The sequence below is a fragment of the Misgurnus anguillicaudatus genome, chromosome 14 (assembly GCF_027580225.2).
Source record: "Misgurnus anguillicaudatus chromosome 14, ASM2758022v2, whole genome shotgun sequence".
NCBI classification, from domain to species: domain Eukaryota; kingdom Metazoa; phylum Chordata; class Actinopteri; order Cypriniformes; family Cobitidae; genus Misgurnus; species Misgurnus anguillicaudatus.
In genome coordinates this window covers 13022777-13038018 of record NC_073350.2, presented here as the reverse complement: position 1 = coordinate 13038018, position 15242 = coordinate 13022777, and the positions used below count along the sequence as shown (strand labels likewise).

At 38.2% G+C, this 15242-nt stretch overlaps 1 protein-coding gene across 2 annotated transcripts in view; it reads right to left on the bottom strand.

The window, feature by feature from the left end:
* Positions 1-15242, bottom strand: part of cpne5b (copine Vb) — a 176922-nt gene that overhangs the window by 108960 nt on the left and 52720 nt on the right. The gene's annotated exons all lie outside the window — the stretch shown is intronic.

Below are 15242 nucleotides of genomic sequence, written 5' to 3'. Positions count from 1 at the left end.
ATTAATTCTCATACATTTTTTTCTTTGTTTATGAAATAATTTCCACACATTATTGAAATTATTTAAATTCAATATATTGCAAGGTTTAGCTGGCAGTAAATATTAATACACATAACACATATTTAAAGTAATCTGATACTATCTTGTTTATACAGGCACTTCAGCTCCCCCTTGTGTTTTTTAAAGAGATGTGCAATAATTGCGGTGATCTGAAATCATTGCGATGAGGTCAAACAATCGCAATAGGACGATTATTTAATCATTGTGACAGCCCTACTTTAGTTTGTTTACATGTTGTTTTTGCCACAATAACTTGTAAGGTGAATGATATTCCACCATGTAAGCAAAGTCAACAGTGATTACAAGATTTTTGGTTTCATTTCCTTTTTTTTATACAATTTTCACTGACAGCCCAAATTTTGCCTTGCTTTAGCTTTAACATCTGGGCTGTGTTTGGATGGCTATTAAATTTGTACCACCAAACTTGCTCGTATAACTACTCGTCTCAAATAGGAAAAACGCCGATGTGCTTGGTCACCTCCAACCCTCTCCAAATGGTACCACCGAACGAATGGGGCCAAGCCAAATGCCATCGAAGCGCCGCAGCGCTAGTGATGGGCAGAGCGAGGCTTTGTGAAACACTGAAACAGTTGAATCAATTGTGTCGAGGCTTCGAAACATGGTTCGGAACCGCCTCCACAGTGACACCTAGTGGTCATTCGCACGTATTACCATAGAGCAACCTTGACAAGATTTTAGACGAGCGCTGACAAATTGTATCCCACATGTTGATTGATTAACACAAGTGATCAGGTGGGACAGTGGATAGTGTACTCGACTCTCATGCAAAAAACACTTAAGATCGAATCCCTGGAAACGCGTTACTATTTCCATCGTCACAATGAAGTTACATATTTGTTGTTGTTTTAACATCTGTTTTACAACTACATGAGCTTTTAGGCTCACCATTGTCAATAACTATAAGCTGGTCTATTTAATAAATAAATTGAATAGAGATAAATACCACATAAACAATAAGAAATTAATAAAATATATCAAGCCACCATGTCACATATAAATATCTGCTGTGTGTGGAAGGAATTAGCCTACTTCTTTTTTTACAGATAATTTCTCCAGCCTTTAAAAAACTCCTCTCACAAAAACCCACAAGGTCAATATGCGTTTATTTCACTTTTATACAGATGTGCGATTGTGTTGTCTGTTCCCGACCGTGCAAATCAAACGCTGATTCGGCAGACCACACCTGATGAAACACTTGGTGAAACACTTCGAGGCTTCATTTGGTCATAGTCACGTGACATGGGTGTTTTGAATCGCGCTTCGGATCAGTGTTTCGACACATCTGCGCTTCGGGGTCTCGCAAAGCTTCGGAACGACTGTTTCGCGTCAGCCATCCCTACGCAGCGCGCTCCAGCGCTTACGTGCATGCACACAGATGATAGTGGGATGTATCAACAATTCTTAGTTAAGGTAATAACATATTTTAATATTGAAAATGAGTAGACTATTCCTTTAAACACTCTTTTATATGCAAAACTGCTTGAAGGGTTGGACATACACTGGCAATTCAACACTGCTTATTGTACAAACGTAAACAGAAATGTCCTTGACATTTATTCAAAATATGAAATGACTAAATAATTTGCTGCTTCAAGAACTTAAATCATTATTTTGCAGATGATGGCCATATGTGCGGAAGAAAAAAAAACATAACTAATGAGACTTTGTGAATGCCTTCTGCTGTAAGTTGTTGACAAATATTCATTAATGAGTTACATTTCCGCGTAAACACATACAAATTCAAGTCTATCCACACTTATAAGAAGTTGCCTATAATTGCCTAGTTACTAATATCACTACTCATAGGGACTAAAAATCCCATTTATATTTTTACCTACTTTATAGCCATAGCATTTTCACCCATACTGTGTATGCGATATCGATCCCATTCATGTGAAAATTACACTTCTGCTGCCATTACATGAAAATATATCCGCATTGCATCTGAAGAGACGCCATCTGCATCCATCACCCGACAGGAACACCAACAACATCAGCGGCATCTCACAGACTGATAAAACTAAAGTGTTTACCTTTTCAACAGATAAGATCTGTTTTACCTTACACACAAACCCACTGGCCATCTGTGTGTTCATTTATCACATGAGTACTTAGTGGAAAAAGAGAGAAAATAAGGATGTGTGCGTTAAAAGAAGAAATAAAGGCCCTGTAAATCTAATTATTGTACATGTACGGTCATTACTCTTTACCAGCACTGCAGAGGGACACAAGCACCATTACGCTTGGCCTTTGTGTCCCTGCATCTTTCCTTCCTACACATCGAACCTGTCATCATACCAGACTATAGCTCCCCTCCTCGCTCCCCATCTAGTCTCCAGCAAGTGCTGATGAGTAAATGGGAACTGAAGTTAACTCAGTTATGTGAAAAACAGTTCAACTCTAGTAAGACGGGTGCGGAAATGAGAATATAGAGCGGGGGGAGTGTGCGATGTTAAAGCATCTCTGTGTCTCAGCTGTTAACAGCCAGCGGGAGAGATGCCTGTTATCTATACTGTAGGTGTGCATTGTCGCTTCGGCAGGTGTGCAAGAACCCCTGTCACTTCTGTTGTTGTTTCCGTCTCCCCTGCGATGTTGGGAGGCTTTATATCGCATTAAACAGCAGATGAAAGCATGGCAAAAATTATAACAATGTCATATTTTTGTGTATGCTGCACATTAACTAGGCAGAGAGATTACAGCTTTTCAGTTAGTATCTCAGATTTGTTGGCTGAAAATTAAAACAAATGACAGAACTGTTAAAATGCATTAGGAGTGTAAAAAAAACATATTTTTAATCTAATGAAATTAGGTACAGTAAATGCATACGTCACTGCATCCCAAACGACCCCAAATAACAGAGGTGAGGTCGGATCTTGAACAGCAGAACTCAGAAACATAAGAAATATCCATCTCTAAAAATACTCTCCTTATCAAATCCAAACGCCAGCCTGAAATGGGCTGTTGGGAAATCCAAAAGGAACTTAATATGCATTCGCTTTTATACAAATCTGCATATTGCAGCTACACAAAAACAAACCTCAAAGGGCTCGTGCCACCATCTAGGTGAGGTTCTGAAATAGCTGGTCGGCATACCAACAATGAGGTATGCAAGGTAGTGTTTGTGGCAGTGAGATGACGTACGATGTCGCATGAGATTATTTAAAATTTGTGTGATTGTTCGAAAGATGACGAATCTTAAATTGCATTAAAGGGACACTCCACTTTATTTGAAAATATGCTCATTTTCCTGCTCCCCTAGAGTTAAACATTTGATTTTTACCGTTTTGGAATCCATTCAGCTAATTTAGATTGAGCTGATTTAGCATGGCTTAGCACAATCCATTGAATCTGATTAGACCATTAGCATTGCGCTCCATTTAGCAGAGTTTTGATATTTTTCCTATTTAACACTTGAATCTTCTGTAGTTACATCGTGTACTAAGACCGCAAGAGGCGCAATGATATTATGCAGCAGCCGAAAATAGTACCCTTAGTAACTTTCAATAGTAGGGGACTATTTTCAGGCACTGCGTAATATCATTGTGCCTCCTGAGGTCTTAGTACACAATGTAACTACAAAAGAGTCAAGTTTTAAATAGGAAAAATATTGAAACTCTTTGGTTATTTTTAGCGCGATGCTAATGGTCCAATCAGATTCAATGGATTGTGCCAAGCCATGCCAAAAGTGGCACCACCAGACCTGGAGATCAGCCGAATGGACTCCAAAACGGCAAAAATCAAAATGCTCAACTCTAGGGAAGCTGGAAAACGAGCATATCTTCAAAGGAAATGCTGTTTTTATGTAGTGATCCTGAAAAGGTATGAAAGTCATGTGCATGAACGCGATTAGAAAATCTTAAGAAAGTGCCCCTCCAAAGATCTCTGCATGGCACTGTGTATACTGTATCTTCTTCATTCTAGCTTATGTGACACACCAGGTTGGTTCTGCTAATGAGCTGATGGTTTGATTTAGATGTATGAAATAAGACAAACACGCACAATGTGCTGAAAGAAATGCTAAAATGAAAGTTCCCTCCCTTTTTACATTAACCAGAGAAAGAGGCAATACCTGCAAATTGCACATCTAAGAGCACTTGACAAAAGGACGTTCAAGATCTTCTGTTTTTACGCTTTCATTCAGATTGCTTGGAAATGCAAAGCAGAAATGATAAAGGCTTCTGCGGATATTGCCATGCACTGGAGAACCCAAATCAGACGGCTAATTTCAGATAAAGGTCTTCACTTATTTCCATCCCATTGAAATCTCTCATAGCACGTCTGACTCTGAACTGTTTCACTTTATGGTTAAGAAACATTGTTTCAAAACAGTTGCTAACATTGCCAAGCAATGCTGCTTAATAATGGTTTGACAAATTGCAGGTCCAACACATCTATGTCTGGTATCATGGCCGCGGGAAGTGGGGGTGCTGCGGGTGCTGCAGCACCCCCTGTTGGCGAGAGGAAGATTTTAATTTTTTTTTAGATGGGTTGCTCGGCGACGTCATTAACTGGTTGCAAGAAGCAGAAAGAAAAGACGTGCCTTGTATTGTAGGCTAACTGTGTCTGTGAGTCAAAATGCAAAGGAGTTGTTGTGTGGATAATAGTACCAACAGAGTCAGTGCTGGGTGCCTGATGTTAACATACCAGTAAATGCGACTATTACGTTACTAGCCCAACATTATAATTCATACATGTATCACAGTAACACTGCAAAAATAAAGACAGAAAAACAGTTCCAACTAAAATCAAGTTTTATTTATATACAAACAATAAAGAACGCTTCAATAATTAAGGTTGTCGCAGTAGCGGATCAGCTCACCAAATCGGGCTTTCTGCCTCCTGGATGCTCGCGCACCCTGTAATGTTTGTAAACCGGCAACCCCGTATATATATTACTTATGACTATTTTAGGAAATTATTTTTGACACACGTAGGTTATTACGTGTATTTTGGATTTTAATTTCATGTGCCTACCCATCTCCGTGGCCTCATCCGAGCGCACTTCTCCGCCTTGCGTCTTTTTCTGGGTTCGCACTCACCAGGACCCAGAAAAGACTCACACACCTTTGGCTGATGCATGCCCATACAGAAATTCTGAACTCCTTGGGCATTAGTCCCCTCTTGAGAGACTTTGGACTTTATTATACAACCGGCGCAATGCGCGACGCGAGTGTCTTTTGCTAGAGTAAAGAGCGCGTTGATAATATGCGCATATTAACGGGATGACAGCGCGGGTTTGTTATCACATACATGGATGCGAAGCATCACAAACACGCCTTTTTAAAGGATTAAAATGTAAAAGATTATTATTGAGTCTCTTGGAAATAAATGATGACCGATTATGAGACGTTAGAAGGCGAAAAGAGCTGCTTCATCTGTAGCTAAGTAAATAAATGATTTGCTTTTAAACAAATGCATCTATTTTTAAATGCTTCCCCACGAATTTATTGTATATAATGACTCTTTACCTGTGGATATGGTGAAATGAGAACGTTTGTAAATTCTTTATCTCTTGTTTGTAACAAATAAAGTATTTTTAGAGTACAAACGTTATATAAAGCCTAATATATTCTAAAAATGTAATTACAGCATGTATTTCTTTATAAAAGTAAACAATATCAGAACTAAACCCATTATTATTTTTGTTCAATGTATGAATTATTTATAAGTTAAAAAAAGCCAGCGATAGTACTATTTAGTAAAAAAAGGTCTATATAAGGTATGTAATTGTGAGAATATTTTACCACTGTTAATCGACGTGTGATCCTAACTTAAAAACGAAAGTAAAATATGTTCGTCTGAACATTGAAAATTTTGAAGTTTATTTAATATTATATGTTGTTATAATATTATATGTTGTAAATATATATATGTAATGTATGTCTGAAGTTGTAACGAAAGTAATTTCCCCTGGAATTGTTTTAAGTATTTCTGTTTCTGATTAATAGCGCATATATTAATCTGATGTCTGTGTGATTCAGACCCTGCTGTGTGCACTAAAGTGTATATGACAATAAAGTAGCGTGAAACACAATGTATTTATTTTTAAAATGTATTTTAAATGGGCTTATAGGCTCATAGGTTTTTTGTAAAAAAAAAATTCACAGCAATGACTTCCAGCGGCCCTGTCTGGTATTATTAAAAAAGTGTTTGCTTTTTATATAGAAGTGATGCATATTGCACAGTAAGCACACCTGTAATATCATACATGATGACTCCTGTGTGGATTTTTTAACCACTCATGTGGACTTCTCTTTATGAAGTCAATAATGCACTGTTGACTCCTTCCTCATTTTATTACACTGAAAGTCTAGCAGGCTGCACAGCAAACATGTGAATATTGCAATATTGCAAAATGTACATGAATTCTTGTAGTAAAGGTTTTAAAATTGAGCTAAATGTGTCTAACTTGTCTCTTTAGATGAGACACTAGCCTGGTTTCAATTAAAGATTTGAACATTAACACTCACTAAGCAAGATCAGGTTAACTCTTTCGCCGCCATTGACGAGATATCTCGTCAATCAAGAGAAAACGCTTCCCTGCCAATGACGAGTATTTCCGGCTTTCCGCAATACAAATATTATCCACCAGGTGGCGCCCTTCAACAACTTTTTAAACCCGGAAGTATTGCCCTATGGCAAGCGGCTGCATGTCCGTGTCTGTTTTAAAGATCGCTCTGAATGGGATCTCTATGAAAAGTCCGTCACAAAAATGGAATTATCTCTGCTTTTTGCTCAAAATGTGGGGTTTTTGCAGAAACCTACCCATATTCAAAAGCTGATTACAAAAGAACTACTGAAGGTAGGATGAAACCTTTTTTTTTTTTTTGAAAGCAGAGGGTCTGTTCTTTCATTTGGTATATTGTATGTTTACATATTTAAAGAAGAACATTTTCTGGAAGGCATTAAACTTTTGTGAAAATCATGAAAAACGCTGGCGCTGGCTGGCAACTTTTTTTAAAAACGCTGGCGGTGAAAGAGTTAAGATATGTTAAATGTTCTTATTTACTATATCTGAATATTATTAGAATATTATTAGCATATTGGACACAAATGTGTATAATATTAGATATATCATCAATTCTTTATCCCATTTACTAGTTTTGCCGACAATTACTTCAAAACACTTTTTCAAATCTCTCTCTCTCTCTCTCTCTCTCTCTCTCTCTCTCTCTCTCTCTCTCTCTCTCTCTCTCTCTCTCTCTCTCTCAGCATTATATATTAAGACTAGTGTGACGCCTGTGGATCTACTGTACACATCTCAATTTCTCTTCATATCAAACGGCCTTCATCTTTCTCATTAGTGTTGATCAAAAAGCATCGACACACTTTGCGTCTATACACGCTTACTGAATCTTGTTTCATAGAATCTTTTTAGTACATTAAAACCATCCACTTGTAGCTTTCATTAAACTTTTTCTAATAGATGTGTGAAAAGGTTTGAAAAATTATAAAGATGTCCTTATAATAAATTATAAAAGATTATGAAGAAGATATTAACCATTTAGGTCATATTTATTTGATGACAGATGAAACAAATGAAATTCTGTAAATCATCAAATAAACCCAGTGACTTGATTTTCTAAGAACAAACCCAGGTTTGTCGCTTTCTTACTTTAACACTAGCTCATTATTCATCTCCCAGACACACACACACAAACACACACACATACACACTTGATCTGTGGCGCTTTTCGTGCTAAATATGCTCAGTGTTTTCCTCGCCTTTCCTCTCACAGATGCCTCTTTCATCATCAAAACCAAACCTGTGCCTCATAATTAATGTGAATTTCCTGAAGATTAAAGGCGAAACAATTAAAAGCAGAAGAGACAGGGGACGGAAATTGAGGACGAACACAGATAGAGTCTTTCTTTGCTTGTTTGGAGAACTGAGGTGGTTTTGAAGAAAATGTGACAGATGATTGTTTGTGAAGAACATACAGTACTTCCACAATGCTATAGGATGATGTTGGTGTTTGCTCAGATTTTATGTTGGGTTTTAAGCATGTTTGTTGGTAGGGTGTTATGTTTATTTACTGGCCCAATTTAAGAGTCTGTGATATTCTGGTCTTTCAATATGGCTTGTGTCCATTTTTACATTTTTTAATATAAAGGTTCCTAAAAGGTTTTTGTCAAGCTGTATGGTTCCATAAAAACATTTAACATCTTAAATACCTTTCTGGTGCACAAAAGGTTCTTTGTAGCGTTTTTTAAAAAAATAAACTATAAAAAAAACAAGAATAAATTAAGAGTTTGGTTCCAAAACGCAATAAACGCCATTTTTGAAAAAAAATGAGTTACTGCCAGAATCAGTTTTATATCAGGTCAGTAGTTAAAAAGTAAATTCTTAATTTTACGCAAAATCCAATATCCGCCGTGTTATTCTGTCATATTTTCTCCCTTTTTTCCCAAAATGCAATAAAAGCCACTCCCTCTTTTCTACAGAATGCCATAAATCCACTCCACAGATTACAGCGCACCATTCCACGCAATGTAAACAAACATGGCGGCGCGCTAAGTACACGGAATCCTAGTTTTCCTCATCTACTTTGTACTTTGTGATCAACAAACATACAAAACCAAAATAATACTTTAATAGCATTGATAAACCTGTGATGGTTTTCTGTGACGGGAAAGAAACGTAAGCCATCAACAACTAATAATTTACACAAGAGGCACTCGGAGACGGGTGCTTGTTTGCCCGGGCCGACAGCATCAAGTTTCTGACATGATAACACATTGACCCCAGGGGATCTTATGATAAACTTTACATTATTTTACTGAAAGTCAACGAAAATCGAGCAGGACTAAAACATTTTACAGCTGATCGCTGTGAAAAATGTTAAGCGACGACGTGAAGTATAACTGCAGCAATGACAGTGTTCTTAATATGACAAAGTACGTGTTTTGATTAATGACATTAATGTTTATATTTTTAATTAGTGTGTACAACTAGTCAACTAAATGAATATAACATGGCAAAGATGAATGCACATTTATATAGGTTATTGATTCAATAGATTTATAGCATTTTGAATAAAAACTTGTCATGGATTTATTGCATTTTGTGGAAAAAATAATCAGTTTTTTTAATAAATCTTTGAAAATCAAGTTATGGATTTGATTTTTTTATGTTTTTATTACCTAAAGATGCTATGTGAAAGTTTGTAACAGAAAATAGGGGTTTCATCTTGTCACTTTCTTGGTATAGAAAACACGTTTTTACCGAAATTTGTCAAAATGGATTTATTGCGTTTTGCAACCAAACTCTTCAAATATTATTTTAAGAACCTTTGATTAAAAAGGTTAGGGTTAGGGGCTGGACACACCAAAACTTTTAAACGCGGCTGAAAACGCCTTGAGGACGCCGAATGCCAGCTGTTTTTCAGCCGAGCACTGGTAGCTGTGATACTTCAGCTGTGAGCCGGTTGGTTGCTGTGGTAATGTCCCGTCCCTCCTCCACTGCAATTGGACGGCCGTGTGAGAACTGACATTGACGAGCGGAGCTTTTCACTCAAAGTTGAATACTTTATATATTATATAACTCTCGGCGTGAAAAAACCCTGAGCGCCGGTTTTCATAGCGGAAAAAACCCGCTAGCTGCTTGCATATTTGAAAAACGCAGAGTTTCCATTGGAATCAATTGAAAACATGCGCCGGCCGCGGGAGTAAAAGCTTTGGTGTGTCCAGCCCCTTAGGGTTGGGTAGGTGAACCTGATTGTAATATAACAAACGGCGCTAGCAACAAACAGTGCTAAATATCACTAAAAGTGGTTCTTGGCTCGTAATCATAGAGGAACCATTTTAGTGCTATAGCACCTGAAGCACCTATGAAGAATCATACGGGGGTCATATGGCACCACTGTAGCGCCACATATGGTTCTACGTAGCACAATATGGTTCTACACCGGTGCTACACATGTACTTCATCTGTGCTATATGGCACCTTAAAATGGTTCCTCTATGATTACGAGCCAAGAACCACTTTTAGTGCTATTTATAGTGCTATTCATTTAACTCAACAGCTGGGTTGAAAATATAGCTGCAAAAAGAATTGATTATTTATAGCATTTTAACCCACTTTTTGTGTATACTGTACATCCACAACAGAAATCATATTGACATTTTATAGCAAATACAGTGTAAGCCTCACAATTTAGCACATATGGATGAGTTAAGCATACTAAGGGTGATAGTAGGGTGATTTGCTCAAAAGCTCCTAAGCATAAGAAGCAGAGAATGTACCATGGTGAGAGGCTCATGGAGAGAAGTTTGGCTCTTCTTAAACAAAAATCTTATTAAACCACTGAAAACAGATTGTCGGCCGGGCTTGAGCTCTTCCCCCATGAGACCCAGCATATGTCTTGTGAAAGAACTAGGATTGGGAGAATCCAGTAAAATGGGAGAATAAAAACATCTCTCTTGCTTCCTCTCTATTAAATTTTACACTGACATTTACATCTGCTGTAACAATTACAGTAATAGACCTCAACATGGGGAAGGCAGCCTAAACTTTAGCTTCTTGCCATTTGCAAATGGTGCTCATGCAAGTGATTTACTGTAAATTACACTAATCGAAATACTTGCAGGATACCCAGCAGCCCACTGTGAAACAGACATGGGGCCCAATTTTATCGATCTAAGCACATTGTCTAAAGCGCACAGTCTAAACGGGCATGTCCGAACCCACTTTTGCTAATTTAACGATGGGAAAAAATTGTTTATGCGTCAAGCCCACGGCCTAAAAGGGTTGTTCCTATTCTCCTTATGAGTAATGGGTGTGTTTTGGGCGTAACGTACAATACACCAATAAGAGTCTCAGCCGTGCCTAATCCCTATTTAGAAAGCGGAATTTGTAAATTGAAAAACTAGGCGGAGGAAGACCACCAGTTTAAGATTAATGTTAAAAAATTGTGTTGTTTTTATTTGTATTTAAACATTTTTATTAAAACCTTTAGAAGCCTTTTTTTTTCAGTTATAGACGTACAAATAACAGGCTTTTAATTGCTGTAAATGTATTGATATCCTACATGATCATTGTAATCTCATAAAAGAATTTGCAAATATGCAAGAAAAGGTTTTTACTCTAAAAATACAAACAACAGATAAAGAATTTACAAACGTGCGGAGAACCGAAGTGTTTCAGCACTCGGACAGCGCCATGAGTTTTTTAAAGCATTACTTAAGAAAGGTTCTCATCTCATCATATCCACAGGTACAGAGTCATCATATACAATACATCCGTGGGGTACCATTTAAAAAATTATTTAAAAACAGATGCATTTATTTTAAGCAAAGCATTTATTTACTTACAGGCTACAGGTAAGCAGCTCTTTACGCCTTCTAACATCTTATAATCAGTCCTCATTTATGTCCAAGAGATTCAATAATAATCTTTTACATTCAATCCTTTAATCTTTCATATTTAAAAGCTTTTTTGTGCTGCTGCGCATCCACGTGTGTGATAAGCAAACCCGCGTTGTCGTCCCGTTTATAGGCGTATATTATAACGCGCTCATTAAATAACAAAAACACTATTGCACCATAGACTTTAGACCAGGATTTTGTTGGTCAATGGTGTAGTCTATTTAGTTGCCTCAAAATAGCGACGCGTCAACAATGCACCTGCACACACCTCATTTTCAGACCAGAGCGCCCATGGGCGCAACATTGGGCGCAAATGCATTTGCTTTTTAAACAACGTGGCGCTAAACGTGAACATGATAAATGCGCTGGGTTAAAACTAGCAAAAGACACTGGCGTCGCACATTGTGCTGCATTGCGCCGGGTGTATGATAGGGCCCTTGACGTAAAACATTTCACAAATTTCTGTGAAATAAAGTAGCCAATAGTAAAATGCTTTTTTTCTATTTATTTAAATTTTTTGCAAAAAAGGTCCTTGGTTCAAGGTTTTTCAGGTCTTTGTGTGTAGTTTGCATGTTTTCACAGTGTCAGCGTGTGTTTACTCAGGGTACTCCAGTTTCCCCTGACAGTCCAAAAACATTCAGGTTGGGTGAATTTGAAGATTCCAATTTGTCCTTCCCCAATGTATGTGTATAAATTAACTTGTGTACAGATTAACGAATTCTCGCCATGAATAAAGCCACAGAAATAAATACAAACAAACAAACAAACATAACAAAAGTAATTTGACACCAAAATTGATCCTATTCTATTGGAAGATTCATCCAGATCTCAAAGAAGAACTCAGTTCTTAAGCCGAAAGTATACTAGGGACGTCCGCGTATGCGCGCCGTCCGCATGACGTCAATGTCGCCAAATCAGTGCTGCCCTGACAACCTGTTAGACTAATAATTTGAATAAGAAATCATTTGTATTGCGTATAGTGTCGAACGCGGCCATCCGCATGTAGCCGCGGGGAGTATACTCGAAAAGCTGCGCGGACGCGTGCGCGCGCGAGCCGGACGCGGGCGCGGAAAACAGGTATACCCCGGCCTTTAGAAGAGCATTCAGTATGTTGCCTCAATAAAATGTCCTGGGCAGACCAGGGGTGTCCAATCCTGTACCTGGAGGATCAATGTCTCTGCAGAATTTTTCTCTAACCCTAATCAAACACCTGATCCAGCTAATCAAATTCTTACTAGGCATACTAGAAACTTTCAGGCAGGTGTGTTGAGGAAAGTTTCATCTAAACCCTGCAGGACACTGGCCCTCCAGGACCGAGTTTGGACACCCCTGAGCTAGACATTAAACTTTCAGCTTGAATTTTCCCTTCAATGTCATAACAGCTTTCAGCGGTCAGCATGTCCTCGGATGCCTGCAGGTGAAATCCAGGCTTTGCACATTACATGCAAACATGCATGCTGACAGTCAACATATTTGAATTTCCTAACAGGTGTTCTCTTAGCCTCTTAGACACTGTGTTATGTCAGTCAGTGTGCTAAATCCTCTACAAGCCTGGAGGAAGCAATTCAGCCTGGGCTTTATGAGTTATTTCCAATAGAAACACATACAATTTCATTCTACATTAATCAATGGCAAACACTGTTTACCACACACTTCAATAAGCTGTGTCGCATTCCACAAACTCTAAATGAAAAATATTGCAAGGGGAAAACATACAGCTCATGTAAGAAGGCCCTGAATCAAAATGGGACAATTTTCCAATTTTTCCATTTGCATTTATGCAGCCTCATGTTAATGTATTTCCCAACTTAATGTACATATAAGATTCCGATATTAAACCGCATGGGAGTTATAGTTTTCCCAGCTCTCATAAAAAGTCAAACTCTCTTTAGACTTGATTTGAACGATTCTGCTTTTGTAAGACATAATGGCAAACAACGCTTACAGGAAACAAGAAAAAAGCATGTGTCAACATCATAGACTGTAAAAAAAGATGGATGACACCCGCTCGCTCTCTTCCATTGGTGAAAAGTGAAGCCGCCTGTGTCCTGATACGGCGCAGACAATCTTGGGTCTTGAGACTGCGCAGTAGCGATTTCGGGACCAGTCATGTGCAGAAGTGAGCAGGAAGTAAAGTAGCGAAATCAAGGCCCCGCCCTCGCAGAATGCGCGTATCACAGCTGTCAATCATGACGTGACACCACCGTTCTTATAGCATTAAATAACTAACTTAAAACAAACTTATTTTAAAAACAAACACTTGAATTTACATCAGCGTGATAAAAACTACAGTAAATGACAGAAACCAGCTTCGGAAAAAAGATAATTGAAGTGTAATTCAATTGTTTAGTTGGTCTCAAATCCCATTGAATAACATGGGGGAGGCGGGGTTTATGACCTATACTGGGACCAGTCACTGGGGGGGGGGGGGGGCGATCGAGACGTTTTGGCTTCACTTTTCAGGGCTTGTGCGGCACGCTTGGTCAACATCAAGGAAAGCATCTTCTGACAGGTCTACCCACAATGCACTGCTATAGCTAACGATAATGAGCATCTTAGGCTTGAAATCTGTTGATCTCACACATGACGGTGCATCTCTAATTAAAGACGTTCACGGCCAGAAATTTTAAGCTTCACTATCAGACTCCATCTGGACGAACCTACGCCACCATGGCCAATGAGAGGGAACCGAAAAGGCTAACAATGCTTTTGGAAAAAATGAACCACAGATGACTGCTTTTGTTAACCTGTGCCAACAATGAACCAGCCAAGAGGAACAAGCAGGTTCCAAATGAAACTCGCCAAGCACCAAATGCAAGGAAAATTAGAAAAATAATTAAATAATGTTATCAGTAACCTAATATCGTACAAATCATACAAAAGACCATTAGACCCACGCTGATATATAAGTCACCTACGCTGTTAACAAAGTGTGCCAGCAAAATACAATTGAATAAATAAACAAAAACACAGCAAAGTGCAGTTTTATACAGTAGTTGGTATGAAGTTTAAAGGAATATTCCATTTCCTTAAAAGAACAATCCAGATAATTTACTCACCACCATGTCATCCAGAATGTTGATGTCTTTCTTTGTTCAGTCGAGAAGAAATTATGTTTTTTTGAGGAAAACATTGCAGGATATTTCTCATTTTAATGGACTTTAATAGACACCAACAATTAACACTTAACTCAACATGTAACAGAGTTTCAAAGGACTATAAACGATCCCAAACGAGGCATAAGGGTCTTATCTAGCGAAACGATTGTCATTTTTGGCAAGAAAAATAAAAAATATCCACTTTTAAAGCACAACTTCTTGTCTAGATCCGGTCCAGCGCGACCTTACGTAAATGCATAGTGACGTAGCGAGGTCACGTGTTACATATATAAAACCTACATTTGCGGACCATTGCAAACAATAAACTGACACAAAGACATTAATTAGTATCAGTTGACATACAACAACGTAGGAACGGTCCTCTTTCAACACACTCGTAAACACTGGGGCGGGGTTTCGCGTTCATCTTCTGTGACTTCTTGACGTCATGATGTATTGCGTGGGGTCACGCTTGCGCGTCACGTCCGGATCTAGACGAGAAGTTGTGCTTTAAAAGTGTATATTTGTTATTTTTCTTGTCAGAAATAAAAATCGTTTTGCTAGATTAGATCCTTATGCCTCGTTTGGGATTGTTTATAGACCTTTGAAACTCCGTTGAAAAAACTGTTAAGTGTTGAGTTAAGTGTTAATTGTTGTTGTCTATTAAAGTCCATTAAAATGAGAAAAATCCTGCAA